This window comes from Sphaeramia orbicularis, chromosome 22 (genome assembly GCF_902148855.1).
Source record: "Sphaeramia orbicularis chromosome 22, fSphaOr1.1, whole genome shotgun sequence".
NCBI classification, from domain to species: Eukaryota; Metazoa; Chordata; class Actinopteri; order Kurtiformes; family Apogonidae; genus Sphaeramia; species Sphaeramia orbicularis.
The window spans coordinates 49,769,733-49,782,915 of NC_043978.1; the positions used below are offsets into that span (position 1 = coordinate 49,769,733).

The following is a 13,183-nucleotide window of genomic DNA, read 5'->3' on the forward strand; positions in this document are numbered from 1 at the left end:
ATAATAATACAAATATCAAGAATCATAAAAATCTTAGTCAGAAGAAAAGCACAATAATTCCATTTACAAGCCCGAAAAGGGGTGGGAAGAAGTATAACTGGTATAACGATAAACCGGGGTAAAATTGCAGATGGTTAGTATTACCCTTTAAATTCTAATTATCATGATAACCGTGTTTGATTACCGCACTTTTAGGGGAGAAAACGCCTACGTAAAGATCTGCTTTTATGTCAAATATTTGAGTATAGTTTTAATTTATTACAATTTTAATTCTATATACCTAATATCTGGAACCAATATTAACTTTTAAAGTCTTTGAAAAGGTTCGTTAAGCATCTTTGTGTTATTTATGCAATAAATTACATACATTTTTCAAATCAGATTTTATATTTTTTTTTGTGTTTTCTGTCTTTTATGTTGATATAGTAGGTTAAAGTGAAAAAATAACAGGCAGATGATATAAATGAAGTCATGCTGAAAAAAAAAGATACCAAACATGGGTATTGTAAACATTTGTTTATATAGTATATAAAGGCAAAATCAAAAGTACAGAAAAATGGACAAAATAGGCTCAGACCACTAAGGGTTAATATTTGAACACTTCTGCCAACAGAAAGTGCATTGTACCTATTATTTTATTTGTTTTTTTCTGTTAGTTTTTTTTTCCAAAACACAACTTGGTTAAATTATTTCAGTGTGTGTACAAGTACTTTTTGAACATTTTGAGCAAAATTTCAACAATACTGTGATAATAATGATAACCATGATAATTTTGGTCACAATAACCGTGATATGAAATTTTCATATCGTTACATCCCTAGTTTTAGCGCAAAAAAGTAAAATTCAGTTATGAAAATGTTAAAATGTCCATATTTACAAACATTCCTTTCACAAAAAATAATGAATAACCTGAATAACCTGAAATTTCTTACGAAAAAAATGTGCAATTTTAATAATATTATGCCTCAGTTCATCATGTACATACATATGAGCACTGCACGATATTGGAAAAAAACTGACATTGCAAATTTTTTCTTCATTTACTTTGATTTTCTCTTGTTTGTTGCTCATTTTTCAATATTGCGACCAGCGACTCACTCCGAACTGATTAAGAACAATTGTGACTGGTGGATCACTGCATGCACTGTGTGTTACATACCCTTGAAATTCGATGAGAACACGTTGAGTTCATTTGCCTCCTACTTTGCAGGACCTACGATGTGACTATTGCACACACATACATTGCGATGACGATGCTCAAACGATACATTGTGCAACTCTAATACACATGTACATTACAATTTACAGATTACAGTGGATCTACACATACATGAAACATTTAGTAACAGGCAGAATATTGTTAAAATTTTGTAGTTTGGAATTTGGAATTGTCATTATTTACATTTTATTCTGCTATTATTTTACTGGTCTGACCCACTTGTGATCAAATTGGGCTAAAAAGAGTTTGACACCATTGACCGTTAATGTTTTCAGTGTTAATTTTGCACTTTGAAAATTCATCCCATGGGCCGGATTGGATTCTGTGGCGGGCCAGTTTTAGCCCACGAGCCGAATGTTTGTCACCTCTGATCTATTGGATGACCTACTTCTAATACTGTGAGCATTTCCTTCATATCACCCTTTGAAATTACCATTGCAAATTCATAGTTTTTCTTTCTGTAATCTTTAAGGGGTGTTGGGGTTAAATAGGTTCTAAGTCAAACCATCTGTCAGTCACACATACACATACACCTCCACAAACACCCATAAGGGTCTGTAAGGCTGCCACACCAGGTGTGTTTGAGTGATAACAGACTTAATTGACCACGTTTGTTCCGCCTGAATGACCATGCTGTGATGGAGACAGCAAACTGATACCAAAACACTGATCTCCAATCAGCCTTCAGGGCAGCCACATCATGAAGGAGAAGCCATGACTCTGCAGAGGGGGCAGAAGTACACAGGCAGAAGGATACACACTTCTACTGTTATTTATTATTTTATTAGGTGGCCATTTGAGAACCAGTTGACATTGACATTGAGCCTGTTGACACGACCATAAAAGTCCAATAAATCGGCTAAAATTTACTTAGAGGTCTTATTTATGTCTTTGTGCATAAGAAATCAATTTAAGTGAATCCCCAAAAGAACTCTGTGTTGGTAAATGCAAGTTACGCAAATTTACAGGATTTCAGTTCTGTTCAACATGTTGATGGTCATATGAACTGTTTTCAGCTCAAAAATGTCCAGTTTCATCACAATTAATGCTATATTTTCATCTCACAAATGGACAAGTTCTATTTTAACTGAATTTACCTGAAAAACAAATATTCTACTCTGTTAGATTCCCCAATTTTTCTTACCAGATTCTATCCTACATATCACGTTTTATTTTTACGGGCTCAATATGGAGTATGGTGCTGATCCATCCTGCTTATGTTACGTCAATACATACATTAACAATGTCACACGTCACTTTTTAAATCAACAGTTTTCTAATAATAAGCATTTTTATAAAGAAATAACAATTCTATATTGTTATTTACTCTTTAGTCTGATGATAAACTATACAATAAATAATTGTGATCCTAGTTTTTGCACAGGGATCATTAGTGTAAACGCTGACATGGCTGCCGAGCATCAGTATGATGGGATCCACAACAACCATGTCACATCCATCCATTGACACATTTTGTGTTTTTGTGTCAGCTGTTATTGTTTTAGATCCACAATAATAACATTTATGAATAAGAGGAGAATTAGCAATAGTAAGTCTATAAGTTTATTACTAAAAAAGTACTGGTACTGACCAGATCATCATGGGTAATGTCACATTCGTCCACCAGTTATTTATGGTCTTTCTAATGCTATTTTAAGAATTAAATATTTGTTGTTTTGAAGTTCATATATGACCTTATGGTATTTAAATTAGTATTTTCTGTGTATATAAAGCATTTATTACCCTTTATTCCAGTTCACTGAAAGATTATTCAATTTAAATACATATGCATTTCTCAAATGTCACATCCATCCACCAGCAAAAGTTTTCACATACATGTGCTATTCAAAATCCAATATTTCTGAAAATAGAGCTTCCACTGTCAAATAATATCAGTAGTCTGTGCACAAATGTATTAGCATTATTTCAACACAGTTCTATGCATTTCTTACAATTTTTTTTTTTTTTGACAAAAATGGCCACTCATTTGACCCCCTAAGTAAATTTTAGCCGAAATGAGTGTAATCGAATAATTGTAATAATGAGATCTAACACATTTACATGCACTTAAGAAACCCTGGTTTAGAAGTTCCAGTCCATTATTAGATTTCTTTCCGAGCGCGTAAGTTCATAGTGATGGTAGACTTAAACTTCCTGTCATTGTCTTCCGGTCACGTTTGATTACGTAACTTCTGTTCGTACACGTAATATTCCCTCTGTTTTCCAGGTGCTGGCAGATGCGTACCCAGACAGAGAATACTACTGTGAGTATGGAGCCGTGCGGACTGCTGCCAGTGGAAGTGAAAATGAAACTTATCACTCATTTCTCTTCTCTCTACCTGCTGAAGCTAAGCTTTTAAACCTTACCAGAGAAAACGCTGCAATATTAGTATCACATTAGTGTTTCCTCTGTCGTCTCCATGTTTGTTATTACTGACTTTCTTCTTCTCAAAAAACTTTACTCTTCTTCGTGGTATTTGTCCAGTATGAGTAATAGAGAGCGGCGCCCCCTGGTGATTAACTGAGAAACGTTCATTCCAACACATTAAATGTCAGTAGCAGCACTTTTTTCCAGTCAGACTAATGACAACAACAATAAAGCACATTTACAAAAGGAACTAAGAACTGGAATGGGATTATTAAGTACTCGTATTGGTACTCGTATCGGCAAGTACTCAAATGTAAGTACTTGTACTCAGCTTGGAAAAAAGTGGTATCGGTGCATCCCTATTTTTTGAGAAGAAGAAGAAGAAAGTCAATAATAACAAACATGGCAAAGACAAGGAGGAGGTTTTACTAATGTGGATACTAATGTTAATATTGAGCTTATTTTTCTGTTTCCAACACATCAGCTTCGACGACTAAATGTTCATTTGCTGTCTAATTTATCCAATGGAGTGAACGGTACCACCGTAATGAAACAATCAATATTATTACCATTTCTCTGGTCAGTGCTCAGAATGTTATGGCTGATCGGTGTACACAACAGTGCAAAACCTGGGTAACAATTACAGACATATGCAATGATCGTGGACTGCTTATTGAATTGGGTTATTGAAAGAGGAAAACAGGATGAGTGTACAGAGTTTCAGCTTTTGTTGTAATAGGATCCAGTTGCCAGTTTTTGTGCAAAAAAACGACCCTAACATCATCATCTGTATTAATTCTACTGGTCAAGTCCCATTTGTGTTTTATCTTGTTGCGTCTTTTATGTCACTATCCCTGTCACATGTGACGTGCATATGATATGCTCTATGCTGCAAAACAAATTGTGCATAATCCACCTTGAGTGCATTCAAGCTAAAGTAAGGAGTGTTTTGAATATGTGAGGGGTGGAAAGAAAAGAGGTTTCTGTTAAGATGAGGGGACTGACTCACAGGTCAGAAATGAAGCCTGTCTTTTACTGACTATTCCAACTCACACTTATAGAATCCACTGCATGCCATTTATATTTATTCTAGTTGACATGGATGATCGAATTTGCATCAATTCCTCAAATAAACCCTGATCTTGGGAGGACTGATTTCCAGTGTTTTGCACCGTACCAACTGGAATGACTCACAATACAGTTTGAAACTACAGACTATTATTCAGCTAAGCCAATTTACAGCTCTACCAGCTTCTACTTTTATCTTTAACAATACTTGCAATTGCTTTCTTTGCTTTTTCTTGCAACTCTGTGTGTATATATTTGTGTTATTGCTGCCCTGTTTGGACCGTTTTATAATATGAATGTAAATATATATGTTGCATTCAGGTCTCTCTTGCAAATGAGATCTTGATCTTAATGAGACAATCTTGCTAAATAAAGAAATGATGACGATGAAATCAACAAAAACACACATTCATTGCTCACGGTGGGTGAGCACAGTCATCGCTAACTGCAAAGCACACCCAGAAAATAGCTTGTATTTCTGTTCCATCATTTTCACAACTCGATGCTCAGTCCAAGGAGGATATTATGATTAAAGCAAAAACATGGCAATGCACAGTTGTCACAAGGAGTTGTTTGTTGAAGCATAATCCTCCTCTAATTCTGGTAATCACTTGTCATATTGTCATTATCCTCTAAGTTCAATACACTGCAATTAAACATTCTCGCAACTGAGAGATGCAAATGGTTTCTAGGTCCACTGTTGTGATGCCAGTTCATCACTCATCTCATCTGTCCTATAATGTATCCATGCAGCATAAAGCAGGTACTGGGCTGATACACCTGTAATTACCATCACCGCGTAATTAGAATAAATTGCACCTACCAAGTGAACGTTAAAAGCAGGTAAAGCATCCGAATTGTGTGCAGAAAGATTTAGTGCACTGGCTTTGATGTGTGAGCAGCATGAGACGGCGGTGTGTAATGATTCACTTTTACGATTTTTTTGCTGCTCTATGGAGCTGAATGTTGAGACATGCAAACACACAAACACACAACCTGCAGGGAGAAGCATGTCTTCATCATTCTCAGCTTGCAGACTCAGTTGGGCAGGACCAATGGGCTTACTGCTGCTTTAATGCAAACTACAGGTTGGTATCATCATATCTGGTGTGTGCATGTGAGAAAGGAACGCTTTTTGTGTGTTTGTGTGTGTGTGTGTGTGTGTGTGTGTCCATGCCCTTGCCAAGTCAATTATACAGCCCCCCCCCCCCCAGACACATACTATGCAGGACACTTCCTGTTGTAGCCTAGCAACAGTCTTGGCTGGCCAGAGTACAGTGGGCACAACACTTAAATACATACACACAAGAGGGACTCACTCACAAACACACATTGAGTGAGGAAGAGGACAGGAAATAAGAGACTATTGTCCTGAGAGCTGTTTAGTTAGAAGAAAAAGTGGGGAAAGGTAAGAAAGGAAGGAAGGAAGGGAAGTCGATGATGGGGTCGCTGGTTCACAGTGAGACCAAGTACAATGATTCTTTAACCTTATGTTACCTTTAGTTTAAACACATTTAATAATGGTTCTGCGTCTTTTAGCCCAATTCTCATTACAGGGAACTATCGTCAAAAGACCATGACAATTAAGATTGATTTCTTTCCATTACTTTGAATTCATTTTAAGACCGTACAATAGAGTTGGATCATTATCAAGTTCTGTCTGCCTGGATCTAGGAGCATAAAATGGTTTGATTCATGAAAACCAGTTGAACCAACATTCATCATTATGACAGGTTCTGGCAAATTAAAAAATGGCCTACATCCCCTACCTGTGTCAACAGTCTAAATTTATTAGACTCTCTAATTACATTATATAGGGTGGGTTCACACACAGATTAACCGTGACGCTAGCATCTGATGAAGCGTGAGCAATTTACTGCTGAGTCGAGGTCGACAACATGAAGATCACATGTCAGATGAGGAGGAGGGAAGATGCACAAGTTGAGTCCATTTGGAAGAAAGTCTATGTGAAGATGTGAGGAGACAATGCAGAGAACTAAAACTTCTACTAATAGTGGAACATTTCAGATGTGAACCTAATGAAAGAGTTTAACTGAAAAACATGTGGTTCAAGGTTCAAGGTTACTTTATTTGTACCGGTGAGTAGATTTGTTTTGCAGTCGAGGTGACTGCTTTGGCATTACAGCAAGACATATATTGAACATGTTAGGCAGGTACTTGATCGAGCTTCCAGACAGGACAAAAAGTGCTCAGAGTTCCACCATTCATCAGTATAGCAACATGGATAAGTAAAAGAATAAAATAAATAAATAAGATCAAATAAATAAAAACAAGATGCAATAAAACACAATAAAAACCCAGAGAAGATTAAAACAGTCTGGGATAAAAACCAGGATAAGAACCTAAAATTTTAAAATTTGAAGTCACAAAGAAATAGGATAAATAACTAAAATAACTTAATAAAGTGCAATGTCACTATTTCTTCTTGAGCTCAGTGACAGTGACAGGAACACAGCTGTTTTTATAAACGCTGTGTCCTGCACCTAGGGACTGAAAACCTCTGTCCAGAGGAAAGGAGCTGAAATTCACCTTGTAAAGGATAGGAGTCATTATTAAGAATTGATGAAGCCATCCTCTGTACCTGTTTAGTGTACAGGGAGGCGGGACAGGGCTGGGACTCACCAATCAGGCGACTGGACCATCTAACTATTTGATTCAGTGAGTTTTTCTCTGCAGCTGAGGTCTGACCGAACCATGCCACCAGGCAAAAAGACAAAACAGACTCAATAAAGGAATGATAAAACAGAACTCCACCCATTGGTTCATTCTGACACCAATGTGCTGTAGCTTTACGTCAAACACAGGAAATGCGATATGTGATAACCGTGATAACCAAATCATATTTTACGGAGCCGTCTTTGCCATCCAAGATTTATGCATTCATCATTTGACTGATTTAATGGTATGCTTCCACGGTTCTGCCACAACAGATAATATGTCTTTTGCTTACAGTGAATTAGGGCCCAGTGATAAGTAGAACAGTTGTACTTGTGAATGAGTAGATCACAACGTTAAGTAGAATTTGAGCACTGCATCTGACGTAGCTAGGCTAGCAAATGTAACAGAATGAGTGGTTTTTCAAAGCATCTTTCAAGATCTGTGATTTGTTTTAGAGACACTTTAAAATAGTGTTCTAATATTTATTCACTTCAGAAAAAGCATTTAGATAATATTGATAAAGGTGTCAAATATAAGCCGTGTCTGTACTAACACACAATGCCAAAGACGACACACACTATTACAAGTTGGTTCCCAAATATAAAAGATTAAATTAATAAATAATATAATGATTGCACATATTTTGTCCATTATGAGTAAATGGGAAGATTTTTCAAAAATCATAAAAAATTTGAACTTTGACCTTTCCCAAAATGTAATGACATCTATTCTAGGTCACTGGTAATCTGTAAACCCAATTTTGGTATGAAGTGAACCTATAGTTTTGCTGCTAAAGTGTATGCAGAAAAATAAAGAAAGAAAAAAGTAAACCAAACCAAAAACAGTACCCCTTGCCTCCCCTTTGGGTTGCGGGGTAACAATAATAATATGGGCTTCTGGTGGATAACCTGTGGTGCCTGTCACATGCTGCTAATTTAACATTAAGTTAATTTCTACAAGTTTAATTTAATACATCATACTATAACCTAGCTGTCACAAACATTTTGCTGTTGTAAAGCAGTCGTGTGTTACTGTCTATTCTCAGAGCTTGTGTGTCTTAGTTTTTCAGCGAAACTGTCATTTGTAGAAACTGTGAAGTGTGACAAGAACACAACATTTACACAATTAAAGGTCCGTTGGGCAATGAATGGTTTCCATCCACTGAAGGATTTAGTAACAGTTAAGTAAGTGTTATGGCCTACATTTGTAGAAAAGCTCACTGCATGTTGCACTTTTAACATAGCAAATGGGAGCAGATCAAAATGAGGTTTCCTCTTAAATGTGACCATTTAGATTAAGCAGAGGAAATTAGAAATAAAGGCCTGACTCTAATACAAGCCTCCTTCAAATAAAGGCCTGGTATCTTCGGCAGCTGAGAGAAATAAAGGCCCAAGGACACTTTTGAGGAAATACAGTACCTGCAGTACTATATATCACCATCCAGGTCAAATATGTTAATTCTTTTTTGTCCATGTCACAGAACCCAAAGAATGTGAGAAGCCAAGAGCAAACGTACATGTATGCATATTAGAGTTGAAATAATTTATCGACTCCAATCAATTAAAAAAATTATTCGATTACAATTTTCCTGAATCAAAGTTTTGTTTCCTCAATTTCCGTGCCACTAAACATCGGTTCCACTGTTGTGTTTCACACGGACGCTAATTGTGACGCACATGACGCCAGGATCAACACAAACAACATGGAATGCAGCTCAGAAGAGACAAAGACAAAAATGCAGAAAATGCCTAAATACTCACTTTTCTACATTGGAACCATCACATAACGGCTAAAATTTACTAAGGGGGTCAAATGAGTGGCCATTTTTGTAAAAAAAAAAAAAAAAAAATTGTAAAAAAATGCATAGAACTGTGTTGAAATAATGCTAATCCATTTGTGCACAGACTACTGATATTATTTGACAGTGGAAGCTATATTTTCAGAAATATTGGATTTTGAATAGCACGTGTATGTGAAAACTTTTGCTGGTGGACGGACGTGACATTACCCATGATGATCTGGTCAGTACCAGGACTTTATTAGTAATAAACTTATAGACTTACTATTGATAATTCTCCTCTCATTCATAATGTTAGTATTGTGGATCTAAAACATTAACAGCTGACACAAAAACACAAACTGTGGCAGTGGACGGATGTGACATGGTTGTTGTGGATCCCATCATACTGATGCTCGGCAGCCATGTCACCGTTTACACTAATGATCCCTGTGCAAAAACTAGGATCACAATTATTTATTGTATAGTTTATCATCATACTAAAGAGTAAATAACAATATAGAATTGTTATTTCTGTACAAAAATGCTTATTATTAGAAAACTGTTGATTTAAAAAGTGACGTGTGCCATTCTTCATGTATGTATTGGCGTAACATAAGCAGGATGGATCAGCACCATACTCCATATTGAACCTGTAAAAATAAAACATGTGATATGTAGTATATAATCTTGTAAGAAAAATTGGGGAATCTGAAAGAATAGAATATTTGTTTTTCAGGTAAATTCAGTTCAAATATAACTTGGCCATTTGTGACATGAAAATATAGCATTAATTGTGATGAAATTGGACATTTTTGAGCTGAAAACATAGTTCATATGAGCATCAACATGTTGAACAGAACTAAAATCCTATAAATTTGCATAACTTGCATTTACCAACACAAAGTTCCTTTGGGGATTCACTTATATTGATTTCTTATGCACAAAGACAGAAATAAGACCTCTAAGCAAATTTTAGCCGATAACTTTTAAGCATTTACATAAACATTAAAAATATTTTCCTTTATTTTCTTAAGCTGTGCGTTAGTTCCCTCTTAAGTTTGTAAGTTTGAGACAAATTTTCTACAGACTGCAGTACACATATTTCTTGTAGATGTCATATATACTTTTATAGTTTTCATGTTTTTTATGCTTTTACATTTATGCTTTTTGTGGTTGTTGTTTCAGCTGATTCTGATATAAAGGAAAGTTGTTTATTATTTTCAAACATGTCTTTTTTACATTTTTACTATTTTTTTCACCTATTCAAATAATCGTTTAAATGAATGAAATCGATTACAAAAATTATTCATAGCTGCAGCTCTAATGTACAGCTCTAGCCTATGTATTGCAATTCAGGTAAAATATATCAGTATATTTTTTGTCCATGTGATGCAGCCCAAAGGATGTAAAAAGCCAAGAGCAAACATCCATGTCTGCGTATACTGTACAAATTAACAATGGCCCGCCAGACTATGAAACTGAGCCTTCGTAAAAAGGAAATGGGTCATGCCCTAATCCTAATCTCTGCCATCATGGTAATCCACACACATAAACATTAAGCAAGAATCTACTGGACGGCATTTAAGCATTCTCCCCTGGCAGAAGGGCTGTCGGCATGGTAACAGTAAGAGAGAAGTGGGCTATGGGATATGGCCCCGGGCTTTGACTCGGTCCATTTTTCTGACTGTTTGACTGTGACAGGCAGGTCCTGGAGGCGGGCTGCATTCGTACACACCCAGCCACAGTTCAACCACATTAGGGATGAAGGATTTCAGACAAGCAGACCTGCAGCCTGTACCTTTGTAACAACACCCACTGGGTTCCACTCTCTTACAATCCCAGCATGCTGAGGAGCAGGTGCGATGCGGACTTTAGGCCGATTCCAGCTAACAAACTTCACAAATACAGTTCTGCTCAAAGAGGCCTGGAGAAATAGGAGGGCAATACTCCCGGACACACCTCATTGCGGTTCAAACACCTGCAATCATTCTGTATTCACATCTACACGCACACAAACACAAGTGAGTACGAACACACAGGCGCACACACTCTGTTGTGGAATCAGTGAGGCAGTAAATAAAAGTGACAAAGGCCTCCATTCCAATCTACTTCCACAGTGGCCAGGAAATATAGAAGCACCCTGAGGCTGCTCATACATCCACACATGAGAAAGGGGGAGAGAGGAGAGAGACAGATTGAGACAAAGGGAAAAGAAAAAAAGAAGAAGAAGAAGAAGAAGAAGAAGAAGAAGAAGAAGAAGAAGAAGAAGAAGAAGAAGAAGAAGAAGAAGAAGAAGAAGAAGAAGAAGAAGAAGAAGAAGAAGAAGAAGAAGAAGAAGAAGAGAGAAGAAGAAGAAGAAGAAGAAGAAGAAGAAGAAGAAGAAGAAGAAGAAGAAGAAGAAGAAGAAGAAGAAGAAGAAGAAGAAGAAGAAGAAGAAGAAGAAGAAGAAGAAGAAGAAGAAGAAGAAGAAGAAGAAGAAGAAGAAGAAGAAGAAGAAGAAGAAGAAGAAGAAGAAGAAGAAGAAGAAGAAGAAGAAGAAGAAGAAGAAGAAGAAGAAGAAGAAGAAGAAGAAGAAGACATTACATGAGCCGGTGGAGATAAGAGAAACATGGACAAGTTGAGAGTTTGTGGGAGAAGGTGGTAGTAAAGTGAGAAAGAGAGAGAGGCGGAGGCGGTGAAAGAAAAAGAAAAGAAAAATGAGGGGAAGAAAGATGAGAGCAATGATCTGTAGAATAGTCCAGAGGGCTTTTATTGATGGGCGAGTGGGGAGTTTACAGAGAGGAGAAGCACAGAGGTTTTGCGACAGCCAGCCAGCTCATGTTGATTCCACTCTGAATAAACTACTGTTATCGGATAAAGCTTTACCAAAAACAATAATCTATCAGCATGTTGAAATATGGCTGCTCATTAACCTGCCTGTTCACACAACAACAACCTCATTAACAAGTGGGCAAACACATTAAATGTGTGAGAAACAGTAATCTGGGGTCCGGGAAAGGGTTTGACACAAGGCTAATGAATCACAAATGTTTCAAAGTTTTTCGTACTTTTCTCGGCTCCTTTTCTTTCTCCCACCTTTAACATCAGACCTTCATAAAACAGGTTCTGCATCCATCAATGTGAGTGAACGTGAATAAGATAAACTCATTATGTGCTTTGAACTTGACAAGCAAATATGACACAAACTAGTGAGTTTCACAGACCAGCTTCATCCCGCTGCATTTAATGTGATAACCACAGTACACTAAATCCACAAGAATAACACACAGAAAAGAAATAAACATAGAAACATTACCTTCAGAATATAAATGTTCATAGGATGTATTACCTATTGCAAGGGTGTCAAACTCATTTTAGTTCAGTTCCACATTCAGCCTAATCTGATCTAAAAGTGGGCCGGACCAGGAAAATAATATAAATAATAGAAGTTTTGAGTGAACAAAATAAAATTCCATAATGAAAATGTTTACATCTATGAACTCTACTCGAACATAACATGAACAAATATGAACAACCTGCAAATTCTTTAGTAAAGTAAGTGCAATGTTAACAATATTACGGCTTAGTTTATCATTTATACATGTGAATCACAACGTACAGATCACAGTGGATCTACAAATACACAAAACATTTAATAACAGGCAGAATATTATAACAATTCCATGTATGTCTCTTAAGACATTTCAGATATTCATATTATTTTTATAAAAGGCTAGTCTATAAATGTAAATTTTCTTGTGTAATGTAACTTTTTTACACTAAAACAAAGATAAAAAATTGACAGTTTTCATTATTTCTAGGTTATTATGATAGTATTTTACTGGTCTGATCTTTTTAGACTGAAATGACCTAAAATGATTTTAACATCCTTGATTGTTAATATCGTCAGTGTAATTTTTGCATTTCACAAATTCAACCCCCGGGCCGCTTGTTTGACACCTGTGACCTATTGAATCACACTAGCATAGTTTAAGGTTATGGAAGTAATTTGGCAAGTGCTGGGTGATGTACCTGATGAACTGGCTGCGTTTAACTTCCTGTTTCATATACATTTTTCATATCCTGTCAT

At 36.3% G+C, this 13,183-nt stretch overlaps 1 protein-coding gene across 20 annotated transcripts in view; it reads right to left on the bottom strand.

The window, feature by feature from the left end:
• tnika (TRAF2 and NCK interacting kinase a) overlaps nucleotides 1–13,183 on the bottom strand; it is a 173,396-nt gene that overhangs the window by 94,534 nt on the left and 65,679 nt on the right. The gene's annotated exons all lie outside the window — the stretch shown is intronic.